Raw genomic sequence first — 14,683 nt, 5'->3', positions numbered from 1 at the left:
AGAGGGGGGGGTGAATGGGAGCAACTCAAAATAATTTCGCACGGAAGCAAACAGATCAAACTCCCAAATTTCAAGAACTTTAGCAAATTAGATCCAAACGCGAGGAAACTCGAAACATAGGTTCACAAGATCACTAGAAATCTATTCTCAAAATATTATGCAAGGAAATTAAGTATAAAATGCGGATCAAGAAAACCTAGATTGAAACCGACGATAAACCTGACGAAGAACAAATAAGCACGATGCAATGAAACGAAGAACAATACTTAATGATAAAGTATTAAACCAAGTACTTGTTCTTACAAAATTGCATCTAGCCTCCGCCCGATCGTCCTCCCTCTCTTGATTAGAGAGATCAACAAAAATCCCTCACTAGGAATTAAACCCTAGGCTAGACTGGAGAGAGGAGTGCACGCAAGAAGAGCTTCAGGGAGGCGGCTACTGTAGCGCGGAACTGTTCACGGCGGCTACTGTAGCGCGGAACTGTTCACGACGGCTACTGTAGCAACGCCCAAAAACCCTAAAAACGCATGCCCCTCAATCCTAGGTGCCACATATTTATAACCCATAGGGTGGCACTACCTAAATTACAAATTTGCCATTACGTAAATCAAATTAACGTAATCGGCGCGTATCACTCAATATCATCCTCCACGGCAAACAATCTCGATGTCCGCGATCCTTCCATCTAGCACCATGGCGTCCCGTGATCTCGCCGCACGACGATCCAGAATCTTCTCGCGATCGACAATTGTCCCCGTCTTCAGCCACGTCCGCCGCAACGAACGTCCGGGATCTTGGTTTTGTGGCTTAACCAAGAAACCGTCCACCAACGTTCTCTCGCTGTGTCGTCAGGTACAGTAGACATACACCGCACGATCTCAAATCCCTCGAACGCAAGTCTTGATCCACCCTTCACCGCTCTCAGTCCATCGGCATGGCATCATATCTTCATTCTTCACACGTCGCCGCATGTTCAGTCTCCACCTATCACCTGCATCGACACCAACCAAGAGAAACGTCACACGCACACTGTGTTGTTCAATCACTCATCACAAGGTCCTAGCCCCACGGGCATCTCAAATTTGAACTGATCTTTTAGAGAAGTAAGCTATAGGAGTTGCAAACCTGCAGCATGAGAAAGATCTCAGCGTTTCGCTGACAGTGGGGCCGGGCGGCCTAATCTTCTACCATTTTGCAAATAGCCTATTGCATTGTGTCTGTTGTGCTGCGTGTGTCGCAATTCCGTTGGGTGTTGTAGCAGATCACAGAATTGGTATGCCGGTCGGCCTAGATTTGGCCTCCCGGTCTTTTCTAAAGCGAAATGCCCTCAACTTTTTCTGGTGCTCTCCATTCGTTGCGTGTGCTGTAGATTCATGGGTACTTCGCAGAATGTGAGAACAGGGGTGTGATTGGCACACAAGTGTGTCCCAACCACAAACATGACATGGGAAAATTTTATTTTATTCAATTCAAAAAAATTTCTAGAAACAAACTAAGGTGCTGGAGAAGGGAAACAAAACAGCACCTACACCTAATCTACTTATTCTATCCTCCCTATCTAGATCTAGTCCCTCGGGTCGGGGGCTTGGTAGAGCTCCTCGTTCCCGGTAACCTTTGCAAGGCATTTGATCTTCGAACAAACGGCCTTGCGCAGCTTGTCCACCTTGTCGTCCAGATCCATCCGGTCGATCTCGGACTCCGCCACCCGCTCATCCATATTGTTGAGCGGGAGTTTAAGAGCAGTGAGCTGCTCACGGAGTGTGGCAATGCCGTCCTTCTCCTCCTCCTCCTCCTCCTCCTCCTCCTCCTCCTCCTCCTCCTCCTCCTCCTCCTCCTCCTCGTCGCTATCCGTGTAGGCGTGGACCTCTGGACATAGTCACAGAATTCGGGGTCGATGCCTCATCCCACAACCCGGGAACGCCATTCCGATTCGAGAGTCGGGGTCAAAGAGGGTCAGTGTCCCATTCAAGGTTGGATCACGTCACGGTTTGAGAGGGGTCGTAGCCCCATTGCTAGCAGATTTAATTGGGATAAGATGGTTATTGATAACGGATTGATGTGGTTTTTGTTAGATAATAAGCTGAGTACGTATAGTATGATCTAGATGTACTGCTTTGTATGTTTCTTATATGCTTGTGCAGATTAGTTTCTTCATTAGTAGCACATATATATAGTTTTTGTCTTTTTAAAGACGCATCGACCCGAAGATATCGACCCGGATGAATCAGAGTCGCGTTCCACATAATAATTTATCATTCCATAGAGGTATACCCCCTTCGTACCACAATTTTATAAAGTGACGACCCTCGACCATGTTCCTCAACCCGGTCGACCCAAGAACTTTGTGACTATGCCTCTGGAGGACCCCAGATCGGTGGCGGCAATCTGAACCATTGCACCGATCCTGGGTTGGAGTCAATCGACTCCCTCTCCTCCCAATCCAACGGCGGGCGCAACTCCCTCCCGCGGCCGACCTTCCATCCAATCACACGAGTGTGTGGCGGACTTGGGCTGGCCAGAGAATACTCCGGGGACTTGGACATCACCGCCTGGAGGGTAGCGACTTGCATCACATGGCCGCCGGAAGATGACGGCACGAGATGCTTCTCGATGGCCTTTCACGGGCAAAGAACCCTGATGGTTGGCCGTCTAGGAGTGTGTGCACCAATCCTCCCATTGCCCCTTGATACAGGGCTTCTGGAGGGTGACGACGCACGAGCTAGAGACGACCGGCACGAGGGGGAGGCCGGGCGGCCTCCCCTAGGCCGGCCGGCCTGGGCATTGGCCCACTGGCCTTGCAGCGACGCGAGGGTGTTGGCCATAGGGATTGGCTCGATGATCCGACGGCTGTAGTCCGAACTTTGGCTCTGGATGGATTTGGATGGAGCAGAGGGGGTGGAGCTGTCCGTGGCTGCAGATTGTGGAGTTCTGGGTGAGGATGCGATGCCATGGCTCAAGAATTGGTAGACGAGATCTGGGACTGTAGGAAGGGAGTGGAATGGCAAGGAGGAAGAAGCCTCCCGGCTTAACTCAACTCTAATTGGTGCAGATCCTCCAGAAGTGGAACGTTCACCCAATGAGGAGCGTTGTCGTGCAACGGCTCTCCGGAACGAGTCCGGGGGAAGCCGGGTGGCCTGGGCAAGGCCGGGCAGCCCAGGTAGGGCCGGCCGGCCCCACACTCTGAAGTGTGGGCCCCGGTCTTTCTGGCAGGTGCTCTCTCATCAAGTGTACGCCTCAATTCTTGGGGTGGTTTTCCCAGGGGTAGAAAGGGAAGAAAAGAATAGAATTGAGAAGGGTTCTACCCTATGATAAGGCCGGTTTCGGGTCTGGCGAAGACCATAGACAAGATTTTTCATATCTCGGAAAGCTCGAAGACGTCAACTTCCTCGAGTTCCGGCATTTCTTGTTCTAGGAACACTTTTAGTCTTTGGCCATTGACCTTAAAGGTGTTCCCATCATCATCTTGGAGGGTAACCGCGCCATGATCGGCGGCGTCAAGCACTAAGTAAGGGCCTTCCTACTTACTTCTAAGCTTACCATGACCAAACAACCGAATGCGGGAGTTAAAGAGGAGTACCTTATCCCCCGCCTTAAACTGCTTGATCTTGATTCGCTTATCGTGCCAGCATTTTGTATGCTCCTTATATAGCTTGGAACTATGGTACGCTTTTTCCCTCCACTCATCCAATTCAGCAAATTTGATCTGTCTCTTAATTCTAGCTAATTGGAGGTCCATATTCCACCTCTTGATTGCCCAATGGGACTTGAATTCTAACTCAACCGGAAGATGGCAGGTTTTGCCATAAACTAGTTGGTAAGGAGTCATCTCTATCGGAGTCTTATAAGCTATCCAATATGCCCAAAGTGCCTCGGGTAATTTGCTCTTCCATCCCTTCCCCATGGCATTTACGGTCTTTTGCAAAATGTTCTTGATTTGCTTGTTAGATGTTTCTGCCTGACCACTTGTTTGGGGATGGTATGGAGTAGCAACCCGGTGATCTACTCCAAGTTCACTGAGGCACTCCTTAAAGGTTTTATCGATGAAGTGTGAGCCTCCATCGCTAATCACGACTCGTGGAACTCCAAAGCGCGGGAATATTGTTTCCTGAAACATTCTTTTGGAGCTCCTTGAGTCGGCCGCAACACAAGAAAGTGCTTCTACCCATTTGGACACGAAGTCCACAGCCACCAAGATGTATTCGCAATGCTCTGACATAGGGAAGGGACCCATGAAGTCAACTCCCCATACGTCGAAGATTTCCACTTGAAGATTGCTCTTTAAGGGCATAGCATCTCGAGAATTGATGTTCACGTGCTTCTGACATCTTGAGCAACACCAGACAAATTCTTTAGCGTCTCCATATATGTTTGGCCAGAAGAACCCACTCTGCCAATCTTTTGCATGGGTACGGAATGCTCCGTAGTGTCCTCCATAAGGCGAGGAGTGACAACGCTCAAGAATTTTCTGGGTCTCACAAAGTGGGACACAGCGACGAAGTAGACCATCAGCACAGACCTTAAACAGATAGGGGTCATCCCAAAGGTGGAATCTACTGAGGTGAATTAGTCTCTTCTTGTCTTCTCTTGGAGGTATGTACCCGGTCACCATAAAGTTCACTAGGTTAGCGTACCATGGAATGGATGCAGTGACCTTCAGGAGAGTATCATCTCTCAGATAATCATTGATCGGAAGATCTGATCGTTGGATTTGCATCCGGGAGAGATGATCAGCCACACAATTATCTGCTCCTTTCTTATCCCTGATTTCAAGATCGAACACTTGAAGGAGCAGAATCCAACGGATGAGTCGTGGCTTAGCATCCTTCTTGGTGAGTAGGTACTTAAGTGCAGCGTGATCCATGTACACTATCACTTTAGCACCAACCAAGTAGGATCTGAACTTGTCCATGGCAAAGACCACGGCCAAAAGTTCCTTCTCTGTTGTGGCATAGTTGAGCTGGAGGCCGATCAGTGTCTTACTGGCATAAGATATGGTGTAGTGTTGCTTATCCTTGCACTGATCGAGCACCGCTCCGACGGCATAGTCACTAGCGTCACACATGATCTCGAAAGGAAGGCTCCAATCGGGGGGTTGTATGATGGGTGCGGTAACGAGTGCCTTCTTGAGGGTATAGAAGGCTAGGAGGCAATCGTCATCGAAGTTGAAAGGGGCATCCTTGGCAAGGAGATTTGTCGAGGGTCGGGCTATACGGGAGAAATCCATGATGAATCTCTGGTAAAAGCCAGTGAGGTCCAGAAAACTTCTCACCCCTTTGACATTCGCTGGGGGTGGCAATTGTTCGATTACCTCTATCTTTGCCCGATCCACTTCTATCCCTCTTTCGGACACTCTATGTCCGAGGACAATCCCCTCTCTGACCATGAAATGGCACATTTCCCAATTAAGGACAAAGTGCGTGTCTTGACATCACTTGAGAACTTTATCCAAGTTCTCAAGGCATTCGTCAAAACTCTTTCCACAGACCAAGAAATCATCCATGAAGACTTCGATGATGTTCTCGATCAAGTTAGAGAGGATCGCCATCATACACCACTAAAAAGAAGCGGGTGCGTTGCAGAGACCACAGAACATCCGCCGGTAGGCGAACGTGCTGTACGGGCAGGTGAAGGTAGTCTTATTCTGGTCTAAGGATGGATAGGAATTTGATGATAACTATAATAGCCATCGAGGTAATAGAAATAGGAATGCTTGGCCAACCGTTCAATCATTTCGTCAATGAAGGGCAGTGGGAAGTGATCTTTCCGGGTGGCTTTGTTAAGCATCTGGTAGTCGATGCACATTTGCCAACCAGTAACGGTTCTCTAAGGTATGAGCTCATTTCTCTCATTCTGGACCACTGTCATGCCTCCCTTCTTTGGGACTATTTGGACTGGGCTAACCTATTCATTATCTTGCACGGGGTATATGATACATGCGTGCAGTAACTTCATAACCTCCTTCTTGACTACCTCCCTCATCGCATCTTTAAGCCGTCGCTAGTGCTCTCTTGACGGCTTATGGTCCGGTTCCATAGGGATGCGATGGGTACACAGATTGGGGCTAATTGTAACACCCTAATTTAAATTTCAGTATTTAATAATAAATTTAATTGGCTTTATTTAATTTCCTAAGATTTTATTTGCTTAGCCTTGCATTTATAATTTATTTTCGCTTCATAAAGTAATTAAAATTTATCTTAGGTTCACCTTGTTTGTGCATTCATGTTGGTGCATGGTTTTCATTTTGTTTGAGTGCTAGGGTTTTGAATTCAAATCTGAATTTGAATTCAAATAGTTTTGAGTTGAGAGGAAAAAGAAAAGAGGGAGAAAAGGAGAAGCAGCAAACCAGCCCAGCAGCCCGACCTCAGCCCATGAACCCCTTTCCTTTTCCCTAGCCCAACCAAGCGTGCGGCCCGTTTTCCTCCTCCCCGCACGGCCCAGCACGGCCTGCGCGCTCAGCCCAGCTCCACCCGCGCCGGGCCCAGCCGTGACCTCCCTCCCACTGCGGCCCAGCTCGCACGCACGGCCCGCTTCCCCCGCTCGCCGCTCAGCCGCATTGTGCGTCGCCCCCTCCCCTCACTGACCAGTCGGGCCCGCTTGCCAGGTCCGTCTCCCCCGCGACGCGCTCGTGCAACGGCCAAGCCGCGACGTCCGCCCGTGATCCCCGCGCCGCGCCTTCCTTTCCGAGCGCATGCAGAGATCCTCAACCATCCCCTTTAAACCGCCCCGCGACTCCCTGATCCCCATCCTCCACGCCAGCGCCGCCCCCAAACCCTAGCTCGTCGCGCCCGCACCGCTCCGCCGCGCAGCACCCCCTGCGCCGCCGTGGACCAGCCACACCGCTGCACCACATCCACCGAGGATCCTCGCCGGAGCTCCGCCTAGTCACCAAGATCGTCACCAGCCCCTTTCCTGGCCCCCTGCTCCACACCCGCGCAAGAATTTTGCCAAGAACCGCTGCGCAGGTGAGCTCGGTTTCGCCGCGATTGCTCGTTGCCGGTGGACCACAGCCCGCCCTGACCCTCTGTACCGCTCCGCAGCCTCTCCAGGAGTCGAACCAAGGGGATCTGAAGGCCAGACTCCCTCTGCAGTGACCCCTCCCCGAGCACCACCGGCGACTCACCGCCGGTCCTCGTCGACGACCGCCCTGCACTGCCACACTGCTCGAATCCGAGCCCTGGTGAGCATCTACCGACCCCCCTCTACCTTCTGCACCCGTTAACTAGGCTTGTAGGCTGCTCGTGGGGCACGAACACCGCACGCCGGCGTCTCGCCGCCGTGCACGCCATTGCTCCGCCGTGGCGGACACCATGCACCACTACACAACCTCACACCAGCCTTGTCCGGGTTTGTGTTGGCCTCGCGTACACGGGCATACTCTTTTGCGCCCAAACCCGAGCCCCGGAACAACCCGCGCGCTCGCACGCTGGCGGGCGCCGCCGCGCAGCTCCGCCCCCCTTCACCGCGCACGCCGCTCCAAGCTCCCCCATGCCTCGCTCGGGACCCCAGTGGTTTACCCGTGCCGCGCTCGTTCTCCAGGACCAAATCCCAGGCCAAACCAAGCCCCGGAGCGCCGCATCGGCCAACTCCGGCGAGCCCAGTGCCGCGCCGCCGCGAAAAGTCGTCTCCGGCGACCCAGCGCTGCCACCCCACGCGGGGATCTGATCTGGGCCGTTAGATCAGAGGTGAACGGCCCAGATTAGAACCAGCGTACCCCTTCGCCAGGCGTTTTGCTAAAGAGCCACCCAGTTTCCTCGGAATCAACCCGCGGTCCAAGTCTGTTCAAAAATATTTACAGTTTAGTCCTGTTTTTAGCGTTTTAACCCCTAAACTTTTCAAAAATAGAACCCGCAGTCTAGAGCCATCGATTTTACGCGTTAGCCCCTAGATCTACCCATTAATTATGTATAGGCCCCTGGTTTTTGTAGAAAACCCCTAGAAACTTAGTTTTTCTTGCAGAAAAGCCCCTGGATCTTGTTTTAGGCCTAGTTTTTGTGTTCTAGCTCCGTTTTAGGCGATCTTTATGTCCACGCGATCGTTGTAACGCGTAGAATAGTTCTAGCTTAGTTTTGTTTGCTGTTTTCATGTATTGTTGTACTGTTTCTTAGTGTTTTCCTTTGTTTGCATGTATGTGTATGTGCTGGACTTGTTTTGGTGTTGCGATCGTGAGTAGATGTTGATCCTTCAGAGGAGTACCAGTACTCGGAGTAGCCACCGTCTTCAGAGTAGTTTGAGTAGCAGGAGAACTTTGAGGAAGGCAAGTATAACATGAACAACACCCATCACTTTTAAATACATTTTTATACTACATTTTAATACTGTATGCCTATAAGGACTTTCCTAGCCACTTCATTACCTTATATATATCCCTTGGGTTGCATTTTGGTTAGTTGTGCTAGGTGCCGCGCTATAACACACTTGGTCCTTTTTAATTAATTTGATTAATGGTATATGCAACTTAATTCTGAGAGTGGCCCTCTGTGTGGTGTACTTGAGTGGCTCACGTCTCGTTAAAATATTTTTTGTTAGAAACATGGTTTAGGGGGCCAGCACGGTGCTTAGTGCTGGGTTGGCCACTCTCCATAAGACCGGTTCATAGAGCGACAACCCGGGACAACAGCGCTATCACAAGACTGGAATGGGACGGTCTTGGCTTACTAATTAGGTCATTTTGGTTCAGGAGTAACTTACCGACGGGGCAAGAGGAAGGGTGAGCTTCAATGGTCCCTGCGCTACGAGGCTTGGTCTGTGTTATCTTGTACCACCTCGAGGTGGGCCCCATCGTTGTGGAGCCTGAATCCTTAGCGGTTACACCTTACCAACGTGGTCCTTTGTAACGGCCTCGTAGTGAGTTTGCTAGTCATCTCACCTACGGAAGTGTGATGAACAACTAGCGTAGCTCACGACTTATGGGTAAAGATGTGCAACCTCTGTAGAGTGTAAAACTGGTATACTAGCCGTGCTCACGGTTATGAGCGGCCCAGATCCTCCTTTTGATTAGTGGGGTTATCTTCTTTTGATTAGGGGGGTTCCCCGGGTGGTTTGGTTTGGTTTGGTTCTCAGTAGTTCATAATTAATTCTGATTAATTACTATGTAACTGGGGTATGGTAACTCATCAACTTGTAGTAAATAGCTTTAATAAAATTTTGCCAAGATTAAAAGCTAATGCAGTTAAGTCAGCCAACCTGAGAGCCTCATAGTTTGTGTTATACTTGTTGAGTATAAGTTGTGTACTCACACTTGCCTCCTCTACTCTTTTTCCTCTTGTTCTTTTTGGGATACTCTACTGCTGCTAAGTTCCTGCCGACGCGAGGGAGTTCACCCAGAGCTACCAGGAGTACGAGGACTTCTAGGCGTTCGTCTCCCAGTCGACGTCCCTATGGCGCCCAGCTTCCGAGAGTTTTCGTATATGTTTTACGCTTCCGCATACTCTGTATCAGACATTTTGTCATTTATGTAATAAATAACATTCGTACTCACTTTATTATGTCTTTTTACGTGATATGTGCTGTGATATATTGTTCATTCTGTTGTATATACGTGTGACTTGATCCTGGCACGTATATGATTGCTCGGTTTATGTCCTTTTATAAACCGGGTGTTACACTAATCCCCTTCAAGTCCTACAGAGTGTACCTGATGACAGATCGGTACTTCTCCAGGACTGCAACGAGCTGCCGAGTCTCACTCTTTGTCAGCTTGTCGCTGATGACGACTGGTGTGGCTCTGTTGTTGTGAAGAAAGGCGTATGTCAATCTAGGAGGCAGCGGCTTCAGCTCTGGGAGAGTAGGTTGCGGTGGCTCCTCTCTGTCCAGCTTACTCTTGCCGTCCGGTTCTAGCTCCTGGGTGAAATGGGTGGCAACGTCATCAAGGGAGGGTTGAGTTAGCCCTTCTTGGATGGTGCACACAGCCTCTTCGAGTGGGTCTTGCTCCGGCCTAGCTTCCGCAATGGTGTTGCAGGAACGCACTAAGCTGACCGGGATAATTTCTCTGCCAACCTTAACCTCGAGCATGGCTTGGTCTCTGTTGGAGTTGGCGAGAGGCTCTATTGGACTTCCGACTAAGAGGAGCTCTACACCTTCAGGGATATCGAAGATGTGGAAGTCTAAGTAGACCTTGTTGGTTTCCATTATAAAGGAAACAACTTGGAGAATACATTAACACTCCACGATCTGGCCGTCGATCCATTTCAGGTGCTTACGAGACAAGGTCAGGGGCTCCTCGGGTGAGATGTGGTCTGCTAGAGCTCTGGACATTACGTTCACCCCGACCCTTGGGTCGTAAAAGGCCTCTTGTGGCCGGTAGGCGTCCCCAATAGTGTAGAAGAGAAGTCTAGGATTACGGTAGATCTAGATGATACTACCATAGGATTCCGCTTCTTCTGTCCATTCCCGGCTCATAATCGCAGAAAGACCCTTGATCTGCGAGGTGGCTTCAGGAATGAATGCCTCAGATCGTGAGCAAATGCACTTATGTTCCTTCGGCATGTTTGAAACATGGCCGAGTTCAATGTACTCCTCTTCTGAGAAGAGGTTAGGTATGAAGATAGGAAAATCTTCAAGGAGTGGCTCATGATCTGGGGACTTGGGTGGTTCGGTGATTTCCTCTATGTGTGGTGGAGGTGGAGAGGAAACAACGTAAAGGATGCGGAGTGGCTGCCTTTCGGTGGGCGGAACTTCTGGCTCAGGAGGATCATCAAAGACGTCTATGTACTGAGTAGAGTTAAGGACCTTCTCTAAAATGGTCCTTACTTCAGCCATTGTCTTATACATGACAGATCCCTCGGAAGCGAGGTTTAAGAAACGCTCGCTTTGCGGGTTGAGGCCGTTGATGAAGTGTTGCATCAACATCTCCTGATCAATTTTGTGAGGGGGACCAGAGGTTGCGAGATGCGTAAATCGCGCCCACGCTGCCCCAAGTGATTCATTGTCGCCTTGCTCAAAAGTGAGCAGTTGGATGCAACGCGGGATCACTTTGGGGATAGGGAAAAAGAACATACAAAACTCGTCCTTCAGCTGAATCCTATCTCCTCCAACTCTCACTACAGTCTGGTAGTACCAGGTTTTCGCCCTTTCCGTCAGAGAGAACGGGAATAGATTCCACTGCATGGTGTCCTGGTTCATTCCGGGTATGATGAGGAGAGAACAATTCTCCTCGAATTCTTGCAAGTGAGCGTAGGGGCATTCGTCTCTTCTACCAGAGAAGGTTGATGCACGAACCATGGCTATGAGACTGGGATGGATCTCATAACCATCAGATAGGATGGGATGGCAGGATGGAGGCGGTTCCATATACTCGCGGTATGGAACTACCGGATAACTAGGAGAAAACTCCACGTGGAAAGGTGAATGGATGGATGGATAAGTGTATAGCTGAAAAGCTCTAGTACTAGTGTTGCTATCCTTCCCCGGCAACAGTGCCAGAAAGCTTGTTGGCATTCCTTAGCCTAACAAATTACTCCGCAAGTGTACAGAGACCGATTGTAGCTTTCACCAGGTGAGTAAGCCTGAGATATCGAATCCAAGGAACGATAAGCTTCGACTAGTGGTCTGGAGCGTTTCAGCCGGACCCGCTAAGGAGCAGAGGTACAAGGGTAGAGGGCTTATCTCCAGATAGAATCCTAATTACTAAGATAACTTGAAAAGCCACTAACTTGATCTGCTTTGGCGGCCTAAGCGAAGGGCTCAGAAAGGGATGAGAGGGGGCCCAACATACTTTCGGCAACTTACTGCTATGAAAGCACCCGAACGAGGTGGACTACTAGGGACGGACAAGGTTGTCACCACTTGCCACCTACCACTGCGGTACCGTGGGGTGGAACACAACCCGAGGTAACTACCAAGCCTAAGCACCAAGCCTAAACTATCGAGTCACTGACTTCCGCCTCGCGCTAAGGCAAGAAGAAACCCCAAATGGATAGAACTTGCTATCCACGCAGACAAGGGATCCCACAGATCAAAGAGAGCAACTAAGCAATTAACTTAAGTAAAAAAGTAAACTAGCGAGAAACTAAAGATAAGTGAGAAAAATTTACTCGATTATAAGATTCCCCCTGAGGTGGGTACAAGAAGGGGTAAGGTCGAGAGAACTTGAATCCGCCCCTTTAGCCCGGCTTCCACCAAAGCTCTCACCTCACACTCTCCCTATTCTACTAAGGATGAAACTGAAATTGTGAGGCACTCAAGCTCCCAAGGTGTGTGTTACAAGTGAGGTGAGGGTGTCCTATTTATAGCTGCCAAGGTCGGTGAAATGGTTAACCACTACAAGCCTACGCTACCTCTTCCTTGGCTTCAACTCCACGCGAAAGGGCGGGCCGGGCGGCCTCCCCTAGGCCGGCCGGCCTGGGGGTGGTGCCACCTGTCCACCGACTTCGCGTGGATGGCTCTGATCACTCCAGGAGGTCAGTACGTCTGGCGGTTTGTTCAACCGGCATCTTCTTGGGCTGGGCGGCCTCCTTGGGGCCGGGTGGACTACCTCTGGCGGCCTCCCGGTCCACCGTTGCACCGACACATTCCTCTCTAGCCATGGATCAATCCTGGATAGGGTGGATGTTGCATGCTTGACCATGGCCCAGGTTGGCTTCTCTTTTGGATATGGGTCCAAGTTGCGTATTTCTAGATTCAACCCATTGAAATGGCTTGGATTTTCCCTCTATGTGACTTTGGTAAAGTTTCATGCCAAGGTTCCACCGAAAGTATGCCGGTCGGCCGGATTCGGGCCTTCCGGTCCAAACAACGTCCGTTTTGGGTCAAATTTGGATATGTTATTCCTGAAGTCAAATAAACACCAAAACTTGTGGAACTCATTAGTAATAATGGTTATGGCATGGTTATGGCCTATATTTCATGAAATCAGGTGAAGCGTTGGCGGCGAAAACCATCGATATCGACCGCCAACAATGAGCAGAAGCAGCAGCTCAGCCAGCAGCCTCAACAGCAGCAGCAGCATGAGCACCAGCTCAGCCAACCTCTGCCCCAGCAGCAGCAGCTCATCAAGACTATGCCTAAGCAGCAGCCACAACAGGAGCAACTCATCCAAAGTAACCCTAAAAATTCAAACGTTGCCACTATTTGGACTACTGCTAATCCAAAATACAAGCCTGGGGAACCTATGTTGTCAGAAGAGGCTTTAAAGGCTGCTAGGCCAAGTTGTGAATCCTTGCATGCTTACTTCATGGAACAAAGTGTGAATGGTGCTAATAGCATTACTGCAAAGGTGGCTACATCCTTTGAAAGTGATGGTGAATTAAAGATCACAGTTGGATTCAATGACTTGTATGACCTTTTCAACATGGACAGCCTAGATGTTAGCTTGTTGAGGTGCTGGACATTGTAAGTACCTTCAAACTAAAATAGATATTCTTTAATTTTTACAACAAAGTGCATGCTAACAATTTGTTCATTTGTTGGAAAATGGAGCAACAGGCAAAGGAGATGCACAACAATGTAGGGTTTTTGGATCCACAGGTATTCTCAGCCACAATGCTTCAATTCCAGGCCAAAGATGTAACACAAGCAATTACAAAGGCTATGAAGCACGACTTTGTGGTGGGTGCCTACAACACCGGTGGCCACTGGGTACTAGTGATCATTGTTATGAAGTGGGATGTTGTTTGGTATTTAGATTCTGCTAAAATTTGGCCACAACGAAAGTTCAAGGATGTCGTAACTGTTGTGAAATGGTAAGTATATTGTAGGCTTTGTTCACAAAAATTCCATCGCTTAATACTTCTAATCGATATTGTTGATCATGCATGGCATATTCAAGTACATGGAGAAAATGGAGAAAAAGATTTGAAAACAAAGTCCAAAAGCAAAGCTAAGCTTACGCACAAGACAGATTTCCTGGTAAGAGATAGGTTTTATTTTTGGCCCCTTCCTACATATTTGGTACTTCCTTAACTTGTGTCATTTTGTACCTTCATGCAGTGCGCTCAGCAGCCATCAGGGAGCATGTTTTGTGGATTCTATGTTGGATTGAACATGATGGACCTACTCGCTGACGTAAGCATCATGAAAAAAGCTTCTATAAGTATATACTGCTCAGCCTTGTCTCTACTCATATTCTCCATTTGATTTTAGAAACTGATTTTTACTTGTATTCTCATAATAATTGTATTTTGCAGGATTACAAAGTGATAACTGGAAAGGCAGATCAAGGAGCAAAGAGAATGGTCTAGGGGATGCTGTGCGAGTTCATTCTTAAGGACATCATCGACCCAAAGGGTGAATTCTATAATGGTCCAGCAGATGCAGCGTGAGTTCATTGTAGATGTTCTGAATATGTACGTGTAATTGAAACTTGAAACTTGCAGTTGATTCTTGCAGTCATAAATTTGCAACTTGTATTGATGTATACTTGTGTATATATGTGATGTCTACTTATGTATATATGTTTATGAATGTGATGTCTACTTGTGCATATATATATATATATATATATATATATATATATATATATATATATATATATATATATATATGTGTGTGTGTGTGTGTGTGTGTGTGTGTGTGTCTGTGTGATTTGTATATATGTGATGTGAATGACCTGGTGACTGCCAAGTCCTGGCTGGTTCCAGGATGCAGCCAGAAAACAGGCCAGTGCTTGTGTGGTGGCTGATGTATAGGTAACGGGCATTAAGCAAAACATGTTACAAACCTTGACGAGTTGGGCATGGCT

Source organism: Panicum virgatum, chromosome 6N (genome assembly GCF_016808335.1).
Source record: "Panicum virgatum strain AP13 chromosome 6N, P.virgatum_v5, whole genome shotgun sequence".
Taxonomy (NCBI): Eukaryota; Viridiplantae; Streptophyta; class Magnoliopsida; order Poales; family Poaceae; genus Panicum; species Panicum virgatum.
Note: the sequence above shows the minus strand (reverse complement) of the source record.